This window comes from Tinamus guttatus, unplaced genomic scaffold, assembly GCF_059628265.1.
Source record: "Tinamus guttatus ecotype Peru unplaced genomic scaffold, ASM5962826v1 Tinamus_guttatus_pri_ptg000547l, whole genome shotgun sequence".
Taxonomy (NCBI): domain Eukaryota; kingdom Metazoa; phylum Chordata; class Aves; order Tinamiformes; family Tinamidae; genus Tinamus; species Tinamus guttatus.
The window spans coordinates 708,660-724,861 of record NW_028289081.1 but is presented as its reverse complement, the minus strand read 5'-3'; the positions used below and the strand labels follow the sequence as shown (position 1 = coordinate 724,861).

Genomic DNA, 16,202 nt, shown 5'->3' with positions numbered 1-16,202 from the left:
GTGAAAAGAAAGATAAGGTCTGTTGGGAGAAATCCCTTTCTTTAATGGGGGGTACCATGTCCTTGCTGGCACCAGAGCTTGTTCTGCAGCTGGGGTGGGCTGAGTTCTCAGTTGGACACACTGCTCATCCCATGGGACTGTTGTGCTTGGCACCAGGAGAGCATCATTTGGGGAAGGCCTGGCCCCTGCACGGTGGGCATAGCTGCTACCCGGTTAGCTCCACGGTTTGCTTTTCCTTAATAAGGTTGCTGGAGAGCTGCTTGTTTTTGAGTCCGGCTTTAACATGTCCCTCCCATCACTGAGGTTAACTGAGCATCCTGCTGAGCAGCAACTCAACAAATTAGAGGGAAGCAGCGAGATGTGGCCCTGGAGCGATCCCCATGCTGGCCCCAGAAAAGGAGTCCCGGGAAAGTGGGTCACGCTGTCCCATGAGCGACACACTTGAGGCTTGGCCTCGCTCTGCACGATGAGGATGGAGACTGGGTTTGGCAGGAGCCGAGGTTCATTTTTTTGGGCCGGTTGCAGGAAGGACCTCGGTGTCTCTCCGTGGGAGCTCTTGTCTCTGCTAGGACAGTATTGCCAAGGTACCTTGGGGCTGGGCTAGGTTTGAAAGCGAGCCACGAGTTAACCATGGCACAAGCTCCACCTGAAGCTTTTCCGCGTTTGCGATGTGCAGCTCTCATCTTCGGTGTGACGCTGGCCTCAAATCAGGCCATTTCCACCAAATGAGTTGCCAGCTTCCATGGCCTTGGACATGTGGAGTTATCTGTTCAGGGGGAGGTGAGATTATTCTGCTCAGCTCTTTTGGGCAAGTGGACGTCAACCTGCAGGTGACAATGATGGGCCACTGAGGATACCCCTATATCGTGATTCATCCTCCAAGAACAGAAAAGAAGATTAGTGCGCTAACAGGGGAGACTCCTCTTTTGAAAAGAGGCTTTAAATGATGTCAAGAACCACCACAGTGATATGGTTTTTACATAAATAATAATTAATTACATGTAAATCAGACTTTTCCCCACCCCTTCCATTAGTATCGTCTTTGCTAAGCTCTCTGTCTTGTTTCTGTCCGCTCGCTCTGACTAGTTGAATGGCAGCAGACATCATTTGCAATGCTAACGTCAGATACAGGTCAAAATGGACAAGGAAAACACAACCCGGGGTTTTATCAATGCAATAACAACCAATTCTGTCTAGAGATGGCAGCATCCTGGGCCTTAACCTCTTCGCTGCCACGGAGCAAGAACCATCAGGAAATGACTTTTCTGATCTCTCCTTTCGTGCTATTTCTAACTTATTTCCAGCCCTTTCCTTCTCCTGACCACTCTTTATTTTCTTTCCCTTCCTGCTACTTGCTAGAGCATCTGGTAGGGCTTATCTCACCAGACAAGGGAAACCGCTGTTTTCAGAGATATGCAACTAGAGTGAACGGTTTAATTATTTTTGTCGTCGGACCTTTGCATTAAAAAAATTGTAATAGTGGAGATGTTGACATGAAACATTATCTTGGCCATGTGAGACAGCATCAATCAAAGAAATCTGTTATGGGGAAAGTTGTGGCTGCCCCTGTCTCGTTTGCTGGTGGTGACAGGAGCTGGTGTCCAGCAGGTCTGGATCAGCCAAGGCTGCACTGGAAGTCTGTGGAAGCAAAAATGCTCTGAATTGGATCTCTTGCTCTAGAGAAGTACTCTGATTTTTCTGCAGAAACTTTGCAGATGCAGAGACTGGGTTAATTAGAAGTTGTCAAGATGCAGGAAAAAAAAAATGTGACGTTGTCATAAGAGAGATGTAGCATTATAGAAATCTGCTGGCAAAAGACAGGTGCCTGTTATCTGCAGGGGTGAATCCCGGCCTACGTGTGTTTATGGCAAAACTTCTCACTCCTTTTTCTGGTGTTTAGATGCACAAGAGGACACAAACTGCAGCAAAATCTGCATGGTTGCAGGCTTAACAGGAAGAAAAAATTCAGTTGTGCATACTGACAATTTTTATTAGAAAATACCTATAATTATATAATATATATAAAAATATACTTTTCTTTTAGCAATAGCATGTCATATAACTCAAATCTTCTAAACTAAATGCCATATTTCAGGTGCTAGAGGCTTCCAATCTTCCTGCTAGGGAAGTGAGTGTGCAAACTTGGGCATCCTACTTGAGAGGAAACATTTTTCTAAAAGGATGGATCTGTGATGGCCTCAAGCAGATGGAGTGGAGCTGGGCACGTAACTTTGTCACTGCAAAGGGCGCTGTAGCCAGGCCACGACCGAATGGTAAAATATTAACAAGCTGAGAGGAGGTGAGGGGCATCCCCAGGGCTCTGCTCTTGCTGCGGGCCAGGCACAGGCGCTGCAATCGCAGCCTGCGCGCGGGCGAGTTTTCGCCCAGCCATTTCTTGTGTGCAAAAATGCAGATTCAGCAGCACCAAAACGGTTGAGCACATGTGCCAAACTTGTCATTTATAAAAACTCAAAAAAAGCTCTGACAAATGCTGAAGCTGTTAGTTTTGACACTTCTGACATGAAACGCTTTGATTTTTTCATTTTGAAACTACTTTGTGTTCAAAATGTCCTTTAATTTTATTTGCAAGTAAAGGGAGGGGGGCTTTTTTTTATTCCCCCCAAAAATCAAAATCGAAGTGAAATCTTTGGGTTGACTCAACATGAAATTGTTCTTGGATATTGGTTTTGTGAGGTTTTCTAAATGTTTGTGTTTGGTTTTTAGTCACTTCCCCTCTTTCCCCTCCGCAAAAAAAAAAAAAAAAAAAGAAAAAAAATGCCAGTTGGTTTATCAGGAGCTGCAAAGAGCATTAGGGCCCAGTCACCGCAGAGGAATAATTTTCTGTGGCCATAGCGGGCCAGTGGCACTGAAGGTCTTCCGAAAAAGTCCTTACCCTCAAAGAAGCCAGAACTAGGAGACCTTGAAAGAAATTCTATGGGCAAGAAAGGGGAATTTTTTTGAGGGGGAGGGTGGGTAAGAAAAAAAAAAGACAAATTCAAGTATAGACCGTATTTCTAGATAAATATCTGGGGGGGGGGGGGCTCACACTAAAGTGCCGTTATCATATTTTCCATCACTAAAGCCATTGTTTGCTTCCTGCAGGATATATCTATCTCCTTTTATAAGCTTCCTTTGCAGCCGTCCCCTGCGCCGAAGGAGCATTGCACGTGTCGGGAGGCTTTGTGCATCTTGGGCGCTGCGAGCGCCTCTGCCTCGTGGTGTTTCAAATTAATTGGTCATAGGCTTTTCAACGAGATCGGGTGTCTTGTGGTGTTTGCCAATTCACGCATGGCAAGTAATGACATTCAGGAAGCAATAGGAATTAGATGGCATTAATTCCCATGAATATTCATTGCAGAATCGCTACCAAATTCAGGCAGATTAATAGCGTGGCGCAGATACTGTGGCTATTCATTGCCCCCGCAGGAAAAGGAAATATGGATTGGCTGGCAACTCAGGCCAAATGGAAGTGGATACAGGAAAGTTGTCTTGGGGTGGCTCATGATGCTTTTGCTGCTGGAGGGATCTCAAGGAATAAAGCAGGTTGCACGGATAAGAATGCGGGAAGCTGGGCTAATTAGGCAGGACTAATTCGAAACTCGTGTGTCTGCACCGGCACCACGCCGACTGCGGGAAAGTTGGGATCTCCTGCAGAACTCAGAGTCCTAAAGCCAAGCTCGGAAACCAGAGCAGTGACGAAAGGGCGGTGGAGCTGGAGCCACCGGAGGTGTGGTGCTGCCGGAGCGAGGAAAACATCCCCGCTTTCAAAGAAGCAACACCTATAATTACGGAGGCGTCATCGCCTTCCTAATTTTTTTTTTTAGTTGGAGTCATAGCCTGCGCACCCTTGCCCAAACCCGCCGATTGCTCTTGGATGACGATGGCGGTGGTGGGAACATCGAGGCTCTTCCTCCAGGCATGTGTAAAACACGGTACAGGAAACACAGCGCAAAACAACTACTTCTTAGAGGAGCAAAGGTTGGGGGAAGCCTCTCCAAAGGCTCTTTTAGTAGTTTCACCCCTTTATCTTCCCACATGCAAACAAAAAAGATCAACCAAAACAAGCAAAACTTTGCCTCTGTGTATTTTTTTTTGTTTGTTTATTTAAAAAAAGCTAGTTTGTGTTGCAAAAATTTTGAGGCTGAGGGTTGTATTTCAGCCAGGAGAGCCGGGTTGCTGAAGACGTTGCTCTTGACCCTTTTTGCTAGTTTTGCCTTTCCAGCACCGCACTTTGCTGCTCTTAAGAACCAAAAGGACAGAAAAAAACAGACGAGGAAAAGAAAAGATCTTCCTAAATATTTATTTGCAGCGCTTTCCCTCTTAATTATTTAAAACCTAATGAATTAGGCCGGAGCACGGCGATGGGAGGGTGCTGCGGCGCGCGCCCCCGCGGAGCCGGGAGGTGGCGCCGCGTCCCCGCGTCGCGACACGGCGGCGCTGCCCGCGCAGGGCGGAAAAACAAAGGAGGGGGGGGATAAAAAAAAATACTAAAAATAATTAAAAAATGAGACACTTTCGGGACGGGCCGCCCGGCGCGGGGGAAGCGCGAGGGTGCGCGGGCGCGCTCCGAACTTGCGCCCAAGTTTGGGAGCCGCGCGCGCTGCGCGCCCCGCTCAACTTTGCGCATGGCCACGCGGGAAAGTTGGCGCAGGAGGGGGACGTCTCCCTCCTCTCTTTCCCCGATTATTTAAAAAAAATCTTTTTTTTCTTTCTTTTTTTTTCCCCTCTTTGCACCGAGCCTTGTTTACCCAGCAGGTGGATGTGACGTCAGAGACTGACAACAGCAAAAAATAACAACATGTCCCTCCGCGGGCGGGCGGCCCGGGGCCGCGGGCGCGGGGCGGGCGCGCGCTCCCGCGGCGGCGCGCGGCGCGCTCCATTGTTATTTATTGTGCGGCGGAGCGCGCGGCGCGGCCCGGCGCGCCGGGAGGAGGAGAGGAGGAGGAGAAGGAGAAGGAGAGGAGGGAAGGGAAAGGAAGGGAAGGGAAGGGAAGGGAAGGGAGGAGGAGAAGGAGGAGGAGGAGGGCCCGAGGGCGCGGGACGCAGAGGCCGCCCCGCTCGCCGCCGGGGCCGCCCGCGCTCGGCCGCCGGGTGCAGCGGGTGAGTGCGGCGTGTCCCCCCCGTGCGCGGCCCCGCGCGCTGCTTCCCCCCACGTGCCCACCCCATCCAGCGCCCGGGGCGGGGGGGGGGGGGTGGTAAAACACGGGGCGCTGCGCGGGCGCGGAGCCTCCCCCCCTCCCCGCCCACTTTGGAAACTTCCCCCCTCCCCGCCGCTGTGCGCGCAGCCTCCGCGCGGTGTGTTGCTTCTGGGGGGGAGAGCGGGGGGTGTGAGTGCGGCGCCTCCTGTCTCCGCGCCCGCCCCCCGCGCGGGCTCCGCGCTCCCTGCGCGCCGCGCAAGGGCCGCGCGCGCCCGCCCGCAACTTCGCCACGCGGTGCAAGAAGTTGCACTGGGGCCGGTTACCCCCCCCCGCAAGTCCCGGGCACCTGTTGCGGCACCGCGCGGCCAACTCCGCACGCGCGGAGCCCCGCGCATCTTCCCCCAGCCTCTTTCTTTTCCTTTATTTTTTTATTTTTTTTATTTTTTCTTTTTTCCTCCCCGGAGACGAAGTGTCTCCATAAACACCCGCGCCGCCCCGGCGCAACTTGGTGGGCACCGCGCATCCCGCCGCGCCCCGGGCCGCCCTCCCTCCCCCTCCGCCTTCCTCCGCGCAGAGGCGCGGAGCGCAGCGCGGCGCACGGAGCCGCCGCCGCCCGGTAAGTAGGAGCGGGGCCGAGCCGAGCGGGGCCGCGCTGCCCCGCGCACCTGCCGCGCAGCGGCGCCGCGCCTCTCATCCCCCTTTCCTTTTTTTTTTTTTTTTTTTTTTTTTTTTTTTTAAAAAAAAATATAGCAAGAAGAGTGCGCGGAGCGGTGCGCGGTTGCTGCTGGACACGCTGCACAGCTTCCCCCTGTGCCTCCGCTCGTTTTAACCACGAGGTTTTCGCTTCGAGTGAACTAGAGCGAGCAGAATTATCTTTTTTTCCCTTTTTTTTTCTTTTTTTTCTTTTTTTTCTGCTTTTCCCCTCTTTCTCGGCTTTTTCCCCTGCCGTCACCCAGAGGCTGTCACATCTGCCAGGCGCCTGGCCCAGGTACGAGGGCCGCTCCGGTGGCAGAACCCAACTTGGGCGCTCCCAAGTTCGGAGGTTTCATTTTTCGTGCCGCGCTCGGCAGCGTGCGTGTGTGCTCTTGGGCGCGCTAGCTGCACGCTGGCCCTGCGGCTCCTGGGATTAAAGAAAAAACAATCTCTGAACTGTGTTTCCTTCCCTAGCAGCCTTCCTGAAGTTGCGTTTTTACCCGTTTTAACAAAATGCTGCTGTCACTATTGACAGCCTCTTAATTAGACAAACTTTCAAGTGAGTCGTCGAAGAAACTTGCTGCTTGTGCTGTTGAGCCAGGGTTCGCTTTAATGTTGGTGGGTGGAAAATAGGCATTTCACTAGACATGATATTATTTTACAGTTTCTGTTACTGCTGAGATGCTCGTGCTTTTAAAAATATTTTATTTATTCTTCTAATTTGAGGGGTTCGAAGTAGAGTTGCCGGAGGAGTAAGTGCCCTGAATCCCTGCATCTTGATTTGGGAGAATGGGGATTTGGGACTGCTGGTTTCAATTTCTCTCCTTGGAATCTTTTCCCGGGCACGTCTAATTTTCAGCTATCTCATAGTTGTACTGAATGGACGGGGGGCCAGGGGAGGAAGCTCTCTGCTAGTTACCATTCAAAAGGTGTCGGCTAAAATCTCATTGCAAAAAAAGGTATTGTAGTTTTAACATCTTGCATTGGCAGCATTCTTCCCCCTTAGTCTTTGGATTAGTCATTGTATGAGAGACAGAAAAAAAATCACTTTTTTTTTTTTTTTTTTTTTTTGGAAAAAGTAAAGTAAACAGCCTCCAACAAGTGAACCTTGACAACCCAGATTAAGGAAGGCAGGAGAGATCAAACAAAGCTGCTGCTGGGCTGTTGTCAGGAGCTGCCTCACTGAAAGCTCTGGACTATTCGATCAGGCAGCAAGGCTATATGTTCACTTATGCAGAAATGGACCATTACAAATGCTGAGCTTTGTTGGGAAACCAAAGGATAACTTTGAGCAAAATAACTACTATTGCAAACAAGGTTTTCTGTTGCTTAAGTTATTTTTTCTTGCCTATGAAGTTAGTAGTTGTGCATGGGTTGGGGTTTTTTTTTTTTGAGTGATAGTGATTTGGAGTGCAGTGTATACACTTTCAGAGTGACTTAGGATTGATTTTATTTATGCTGTCTAGAGCTGCAGAGGAGAAAGTGTTTCACTGATTAATGAAAACAGCGTAAAAGTTCTGTGGAATTCAGCTTTTTATTTCCGGATCTCTCAATTGTAAGGAAATGCGGATTTTTTTTTTTTCATGCCTCTGTGTGTAAGTGCTGTTATGATGTATAATAGAAGAGTTTAGTTGTGGTAAGACATTATGATTTCTATGACTGAGTTCCTAGAGTTTAAAAAACTTTTTTTTTTTTCCAAAACACATTACCAACCAAGGTGCTGAGGGGCACCCTATTTTTGATACATCGCGATTTTTGTAAAGCTATATTTAACTTGACTTCATAGCTAAATTAGATTCAATTACTGTTTAGTTTTTTTTGTAGTTCAAATGGTAGCGAGGGTTATTAACCGTTACTGGGTTTTGCTCTTAATAAACATATCAGCTATACAAATATTTATCAAACTTAACCGGTGCAAATAGGTTATTTTTGTTGCTTGACAATTTCATATTTTTGTCCAGACTCTTCACTGCAAACTCCACAAATATGCCACCAATTTCATTTATTCAAAGCATTCTAAAACAATGGAAATGCCAATTAAAAAAATCTGAGGAAAAAGGCTATTACTCTAATGTATATTAGGCAGGAGGCAGATCAAGTACACATGTACGAAAGAATTAAAAAAACCCAAAGCTTTTCACGTAAGTATTTCTTTAATTAGCAGTGCAGATCGCACAATAAGTACCTTATACTTTTTATAAGGTAAGGTTTCATAACTATGCTGCATAACTTATTACAAAGCCTGTAGTTTTTTATGGCATATATTTTAATTAGACAATAAAAAGTATGTGTGTTAAACATGCACATGTATACTATTAAGCCATTTTGGGTAATGGATAATGTTTTTTAACAACTGTAAACATTTTCGGTTTAAATCTGTTCCACCAGTGCTAGTAACTCAGCCAGTATTTATACCAGTAAGAGAAGGAACAGGAAAGTTGAGCAAAGAATTATGCATTGGGTTTTTTTGCCCAGCGTAGGCTGCAATGTGTGTTACTGTTGGAGAGGTTCACTTTTTTTTTTTTTTTGAGCTTAAATTTGCATTATCATCTTTGGTATGAAATACTGTAAACATTTTGGCCTGGAATTATTCTTGTTTTATGGTATTGTAAAAATTAGGGAGAAGGGCGGTAGTAAAAAGCTACATTTAGGGAATATAGCTTAGCATTTTAGTGTTCTTACTGCTTGTGGTCATTTATATTGAGAGATTGAACCAGATAATGTAATTCCTTTTGTGAAATGCCCTTTGAACATGTATTTGTATATCCAATGAAATAACATATGCACACACATATGTAGACTATGTATGTAAAATACAGTTATTTCAGCAAGGCTGTCCGGTTATTTATAGGACATAATGATACTTCTGTCATCTTAAATTTTCCCAGAGAAGCTTTAATAAATTTAAACAGATTATACGCTGTCAGAAAATAGTATAAATTTTGTTTACGATTCACTCGCTTTAAGGTACTTACACTAAAGAAGCTCATTTAACCCCAAGACTGAGGAGCATTAAGTGGTGAGAGGAGTCTGCTGAAGAGCTGCCGCTGCCCTTTGCTCTTGTGATAATCTTAAATTACTGCGATTTAATTGCAACTTCGAGGCACTGAGCTGAATTTTTTACATATGTATATATGTGTGTGCGTACATGGATATATATATAATATATATATATATATTTTCCTAATGCAGCCGAGGCAGGGCGGGGGCGGCTGCGGGGTCCCCCCGCGGGGATCCCGGTTCCCTCCCCGGCGTCGCGGCGGGAGCAGCGGCCGGGGCTGTGCCGGGGCGGGCGGCCCGGGGGCCCCCGCGTGCCGGGGGGCGGGAGCCGCTGCGAGCAGCCGGCGGCGCGTGGGAATCGCTCCTCGCGCTCCCGGAGCTGCTGGCGGAGGGAAGCGCGCGGGAGCATCCCGGGGGGATGCGGGGGGCCCCTGGATGCCTGTCTGGAGCAGGCTGTGGCGCAGGGGTCGCTTGGATGCTGCTGCCTCTGGCTTTTGGGCTGTACTGCCAAATCCTAAGCCTGCAACTTTTAAGTTTTCTCCCTCTTTATTTTTCCTCTCTTTTTCTCCCTCCGGCACTCGTGTGTTTTCCCACCCGGGAGCGGTTTAGCAGAGGTGAGATGTGCAGTGGGAGCCGGATAGTGCACGTGGAGTGGGATTTGCATGATCCACGGCACCGTTGCGACCATTGGCGGAGATGCTGGCGGCCAAACTTTGCTCGTGCACTTGGGCGAGCGTGGCCGGGCTCAGAGTCCTCGACTTCACACGGTCGAGGACGCGCGTAAGTGCTCAGCTATGTCCCCAGGCGCAGCGGCGCTTCAGTTGTGACCTCCCTCGCTTCTCCCTTGGCCAAATCCTCATAAGAACGTCTTGTTGCGATAGGGAATTGCAAGGTTTGGGGCTTGATGGAGTTGCTTTCCTTTGCCCTGGGCGATGTGCTGCTCGCGCGCTCGGTGCCGTCGCGCCAGCAGTGGGTACGGGGGGATGCCGGTATCGGTATGGGAAAGCCGGGCTGGAGCAGCCCACACAGCCATTAGAGAGAAACTTAATTGTAAAATCTCAGCAGTGCTTAATTAAAAGGAGAGAAGGGGGAAAAATGCTGAAGATTGAATAAGCTGTTCCATTTTTAGCAGTTTGGATATTTGCTCATGAGGACGTCTTTAGCATGTGTCCTTTTTTCTCATTTCTGTCTTGGACCTACCCAATTGCAGAACCCGCTGGCTCTGTTAGCACTGTGCAGGCTTCCTGGCAAACGTGCTCGGGGGTTTTGCCTTTCTGCTCTCCTGGCACCGCTCTCCTCCGTGCGTGCAGGGGAACAGCCTCGTGTAGGATGGCTGTTTGTGTGTGGCAGGAGTCCAGGATAATCTCGATAACTTTTTGTTCAGTCCCATCCCACAAACGAAGGGAAAATCCTCTTGAACAGGATTGAAACACAAGTGCCAGGACAAAAACAGCTTTTTCTCTCTGCAAAGCCTCTGGTACCTGAGGAAGGCTAAATAATTTTTCTCCTCTTGTTGACCCTCTCTGTGCTGTTTTTCAAGCATCTCCCTTTTAGTGCCTTGAAATTGCAATTAAGATGTAGTAATTTAAGATTATTGCGAGAGTGCAAAGGGCAGTGGAAGCTCTTTAGAAGTCTCATCTCAACACTTAGTGCTACTCAGTCAGGGGGTTAAATGAGTTTCCTCAATGCAAGTACTTAAAGTAACTAAATCGTAAACAAAATTTATACTAGATTCTGACAACTAATAATCTATTTAAATTGCATTAAAGTATGTGTGTGAAAATTTAATTAAAGATAGAAATACTGTCAAGCCCTGTAAATATCTTGACAGATCTACTGAAATGGAACCCATATCATAAAATATTTACATATATCTGATCTGTTGCAGGGTTTCTGGGAGTGCTCTTCTAAAACTAATTGTAGGCTTTTTTTTCCCCTCCTCGTTTCCTATTCAGTCGGAATGGTCTCGGAAAGCAATACAAATACATAAAGCGTTTTATTCAGATGATCCTCAAGTGTATTGTTTACCGTTAATCGGTCTCTCTGCACAATACTTGTCACCGCTGTGTTTTTATTAGAAGTGCCTATTTCCTCAATAAGTTAGTTTAGAACTGCTGTTAATTCAGGTGTAAACGCTGAAGCGCAGACATCTCCTGCGAAGGGCTAATATTTTATGGTACTTTCAGTGTGACAGTGTCAGATGGGCAATCTCCAAGTCAACTTTCCTGTGCGGGTCTGGCTGCAGATGAAATGGCCTGGAGCACCGTGCTGCAGGGTCTGCTGCCACTGTGCATTTAATTGATTTTTTTTTTTTTTAAGACAAAAAGTCCTTAGCATTTTTTTTTAATCCCAAATTTGGGCATTTGTGCAAAGGTGTTTCCCTGTGGTGGTTTTGCTGGGCCCCCATCAACTCTCACTTCGCTGCTACCTTTGGGATGCAGTGGCTTCCCTCTGTGACGTTTTTTAGGGATCCCTTTCACAGCTCCTAATCCAAGCTGTTTATTCCCTGGTTGGAACATGTTAGCCCATGGGTGCACTGGAATAGCCACCTTCCCGAGGCATCTCGGGAAACCCTTCCCGATTTTATGTGACCGGACATGCACTATTGCTGATTTAGATAGTGGAGCCAGTGATGCCAAAGTGTTGTTAAGAGAGAGATAAATAGAGGGAGCAGAGCAGTAAGTAGAATGTCATGTCTCTATTAAAAAGACGGTGATAAAGGAAGATAAAATGGTGAGGGGGATTGGATGTGCGCTCGGAGCGGCCACGCAGCAGCTCGTTGCGGGCATCCCGGCCTGCCGGAGCAATTGCACGTATAATTAATACACAAGAGCAGTTTGGGATCATTGCAAATATTGTAGCCCCGAATTTCCCCTGGCTCATGTGGCTTCGTGTCTGGATAAAAGCAGTGCCCATTTTTGCATGTTTTGAGCCTTTTTCTTGTCTGGGCAGCTGGTGGCAGAGGCTGCTCTGCAGAAGTGAAAAATGTAACTGATTGTAAAGAAATGAGTGGTTGCGGCAGCAGAGAGGGGAGACGTATTAATTCTGCTGGTTCTGTAATGAAACATGCAGTGTAACATTAAATCATCACTGCCTTGTTTGCTGAAAGAGTGTTAATCATTCCATTAAGAAGAATTAAGTAATTAACTGGTATTTCTTTAGGAAACAGTGTCAATTTTTTAAAAGCATCTTATTAATGAAGTAGAGCGAATCTCAAGTTTACATTTCTCCCTCTGCTACTGGAGGACTTGGCGGTGAGATGGGTGGGAGAAGGTTTGGGAATGGTGTGGAAGGAGAATAGGTTTTCTCGACACCAAAATGTGGTATTCTAATAGTGTTTCAATTACAAGGCTGTCTTTTATGACTTTTGTCAGCTGTGTTCCTTGCAAACCTTATTTCATGAGTGGCCTATTTGGGATTAAGAAGTTAAAGCCTTCTTGAAGTGTTCATCTTGGTGCTCGCTTTTTTTAATAATAGCTTTTATGTTGTAATAGTAAGCTGGCTGACAGTGAGTCATGAACTCTTATCTTCTGTGAACCCTATGACAAATTTTTGCTCGCCAGTCAGGCAAGTCGCTTAGTTCATTCGGCCCAGTTCCCACATTTTAGGTCTGTGATGGGAAGGAAGAATTTTCATCGAAATTGACGGTGCAAATCCTGCTTTTCTCCTGCAGAAATCCCCTGAAAAGCAGTGTCGTGGAGAGCGGTTTGGGGGGAGCTGGGGCTTCGTGGTGGCTCCTGGAGATCGGCTTCGCATGAGCATTTGGAAGTGGAGCCAGCAGGGAATGGTCAAATCAGAGGTCAGGGAGGCTTTTGACGTTAGGGATTGCCCAGAAAGGTCAATGGATGTTTAGGAGAGGGTGCACGCGGATGGGCATGGGGCATTGATGGAAATACTCGTCGTTTTTGTTCAAAAGGTCCAAGTTCAGGAGCTGGGGGAGGTGTGGGGACCGGGGATACGTTTGTTGAAGTGCTCTGCATCCCGCACCTACCTTTCCACCTTTCCCTGTTATTTTAGCCCCGTCAGGAGATGCAGAATTGACATTTCCATGCCAGATTGTCACCGTTTGTCACCCTACTTCTATTGCAGCAAGCGATTCTGAAACTTAACCCAGACTGCGATTTTTCCCCAGGCGATATGAATTCTGCCCAACAAGTCGCATAATCCAGTAGCAGCAATTGCATTAGCATCAGTAGGTTGTAGCATCGAGGGAGCTTTCGTAGTTCTCTCCGACGGCACCTGCAAACCCTCCTCCTCAGGGCGCGGAGCCTGGTTCCCCCCCTGCCCATCCAGGTGAAACACCTAAGAGCTGTGCTTGGGTTTTTCTTTTCTTTTGCAGCATGAGCCCCCCCTGCCCAAACCTCTGTTCAGTCTCATGAACTTCCCTGGGTGGGTTGAATAGAAAGGAAAAAAAAAAGAGAGAAAAATCATTTTGTCCCTGAGAATAAAATCTCTGAATATTCACCAGGTCCCATATAATAAGGAGCTGTCTAGATTATTCTATAGAACATCATAGTCTATATCTACCTTGGCAGATTTGGAGGAGAGATTTTTCTCAGTTCATTTTGCAATAATAAGGTGATAACATCGCTGTTTTCTTTTTCTTTTTTTTTTTTTTCTTCCTTCTTTTAAAGAGTTATGTCAATTAAAGTGAGTGCAGGCAGAAGGGATCTCTAAAATAGTTTGTAGTAAATTGTTTTTGTTAGATTTAAATTATATGCTTGTGCATTCTTGTTCAGGTAATATATATTAGCACTTTTTTTTAAAGCTCCTGACTTGTGCCTTTGAAAAGTGAAAATGTATGTTTCAGTGATAAATTCATACTAAAAAGGTTTTTCAAGAGGAATGTTAAAAGTATGCAATGTGATTTCAGTTTGTGGAGGTATTTTGAAGGTATTCTCTCACTTACCCATTTTAGTTTTTGACGGCCAGTAGTATAAAGTATGACTGCCTTGTTCAGGAAATCTTTTTAATCCATCATTTCAGTTATAGAATTCAACTGAGAAAGGGAGAAACTTGTCTTGGTATATTTTAGCAGATATTATAGCATGTGCATTTTTTTTTCCTTCTCCCTATAGCTTCATTGCTATAAAAACAGAATCTGCAGCACTCAAAAAAAAAAAATACCATTTCATAGAAGCTGGAATGGAACATTATCTGTGAATTACACTAAAATATTTTAGGCCGATCTAGCATATTCCTAGCATTAAACAGAGTAGACTAGATATTTCCTATTTATTTTTTCAGATTGGCCGGAATATGGTCTTTCCAGAGAAGAGTGCTTCGCCAGTTTTAAGTGCAAGACTGGGTTTTTAGTGAATGCTTTATATTTGCTTAGGAATTCTTTTCGCACAGAAGCATGTTGTATGGAAATAGAAATTTATTAACAAGGATTTTTGAGGATTACAATAGATGCCATTAGATCCAGGCACACTCACAGAGAGGTAAACTAGTAAGGCTGAAGAAACTGAAAAAATAGTAGATCCAGGCTCTGTTATCAAACTTGCTGCCTAAGCCAGAGTTTATGCTCTGTGATAATGCTAATGACCAGCAGAACCAACGATGCATGACCAGAGGAAATCAGTGGTATAATCAGAGAAAGTTATCAGGTTTTTGTCATTAAATATTAGTGATAAATAACACACTTCATTTTGAGTAGATAGGACATATTTAATTCTGATGTAGAGCTTCAATTTAATAAGGGGTATTGGCGAGTAAAATGATAATCTTTTGTAATTTAAAGGGAAAAATAAAAATGCATTTGTTTCAGCATAATCTCCTGGCAGTGGCCCTCAAGTGCTGTTTGTCTTTCCTAGTGTTTGATAGCGAGGAATATTTTTGCAGTGATTTGAGGTGGCTGTTTATAGCTGGATGCTTTATTTAAGTTACTAGTTTGTGCAAAACCGAGCTAATTATATGAGACCTGAATCAAAGAGGAGTTTTTCAGTATAAACTAGGAATCTCCCTTTATTTTCTACTTTATAATGTTAATATTGTAGCCAGTCTGAACTGTGTGCGTCGTGTAGCGGCTCTCCTAAAAGACAATATGCGTGATGAGAGATTAGCAGGAGGGAAGAAATTAGGACAAAAGATGTAGATAAAAGCTATATTAGATCTCATTTTGAAGGTTAAGTTAGTGGGAGAGCATGGAAGAGAAGTACAGCTTAAGCTGAAATAAGGAGGATATTAATAGTCTCTATAAGGGATAGTTTTCGCCCAGTGCGGGGGGCGGAATCTGTTTGGCTTTTTTTAGCTGAATGGACTAACACCCAGCGTAAATCTGTGTCATTAACTGAAGTGAGGCTGATTTTAGAGCATGATTTTCCTGCCTGTGGAGATTTGTATCCCAGGCTTGAGGTTGTCCCCGTGCATCCTTTGCCTGCGAGCTGTTTGGAGGAATGTGCCAGGATCTTCCCACCGCCCTTCGGAGTCGTGTCCAAATGCGGGATCCCATCTTGGGTTTCCAGAATTAGGTGGCACAGCGAGTAAATGCTGCTTGCTCGCCAGTTCTCACATCCCCTTTTTTTTTTTTGCAGCGAGGATTGCAGCAAAGTCCTGCAGTTCTGACTCATTTCAGAAGTTTTTTACTGATTTGAAGCAAATCTCGCCTGGCTTTTGAGCAAGAACTGCGAGTCTGGCCGCGGTTCCTGAGCACACAGGCTTTCTGTGCGGGAATGCAATGAGCTGGATTTGGCCTCAGCGTAAACTTGGGCAGCTCCGAGTGGCTTGAGTTATGTGCCTGTATCTAGGGGTAAGATTTGGCCTGCAGTCATCCGTTATTGAAAGCTTTATGGAAATACTTTGTTCTTGCTACACACAAATATTTACATTCTGGTGGGAAGATTCCCCTCTATCACCACTTTTTTTTTTTTTTTTTTGTACTTTATGCCACAAGCACAAGGAGGGGGTGGAAGGTATTATGCTCCTTGCCTTATTGCCCTGTCAATTTAAAATAAGGCAGAAGTTTTCAACTAGCATTTCTTATAGATTGAAAAAAAAATGCCAGTCCTGGAAGCAGTGTCAACTTCTCTGCTTGCTGCCAGCCTTCCAGGGTGGGAGGTGATTTCTGTGCAATGCTATAGGGAAATTGCAGAGGGCATCCAGAGCAGAGAACTTCCCTGAAAAATAAAAAAGGCATAGGATACAACTCCCTCTTTTAAAACCAGCACATCCGGATGTTTCTGTTGCGGTGCTGAGTCACCCGTGTGTGTCAGCCTGTGTCTGGTGGGTGCTCTCGGCTGGCAGCGTGCTTGGGGCTGTATGCAGTGAGGGTTTGCTTCACTTGTATCTGATTTAGATGGAGGTGGTGGCTGCTGGAGCAGGCCTGCCTGCTTGTCATCAACCACTAACCCGGCAGAGAAGAAACTGGAG

The 16,202-nt window shown here is 46.0% G+C and overlaps 1 protein-coding gene across 1 annotated transcript in view; it reads left to right on the top strand.

The window, feature by feature from the left end:
- Positions 1-5,019: 5,019 nt before the first annotated feature.
- Positions 5,020-16,202, top strand: part of FOXP1 (forkhead box P1) — a 326,447-nt gene continuing 315,264 nt past the window's right edge. Inside the window, exon 1 of the mRNA XM_088534324.1 lies at positions 5,020-5,100. The gene's annotated coding sequence lies outside the window, so the exon portion shown is untranslated. The remainder of the gene's footprint in view (positions 5,101-16,202) is intronic.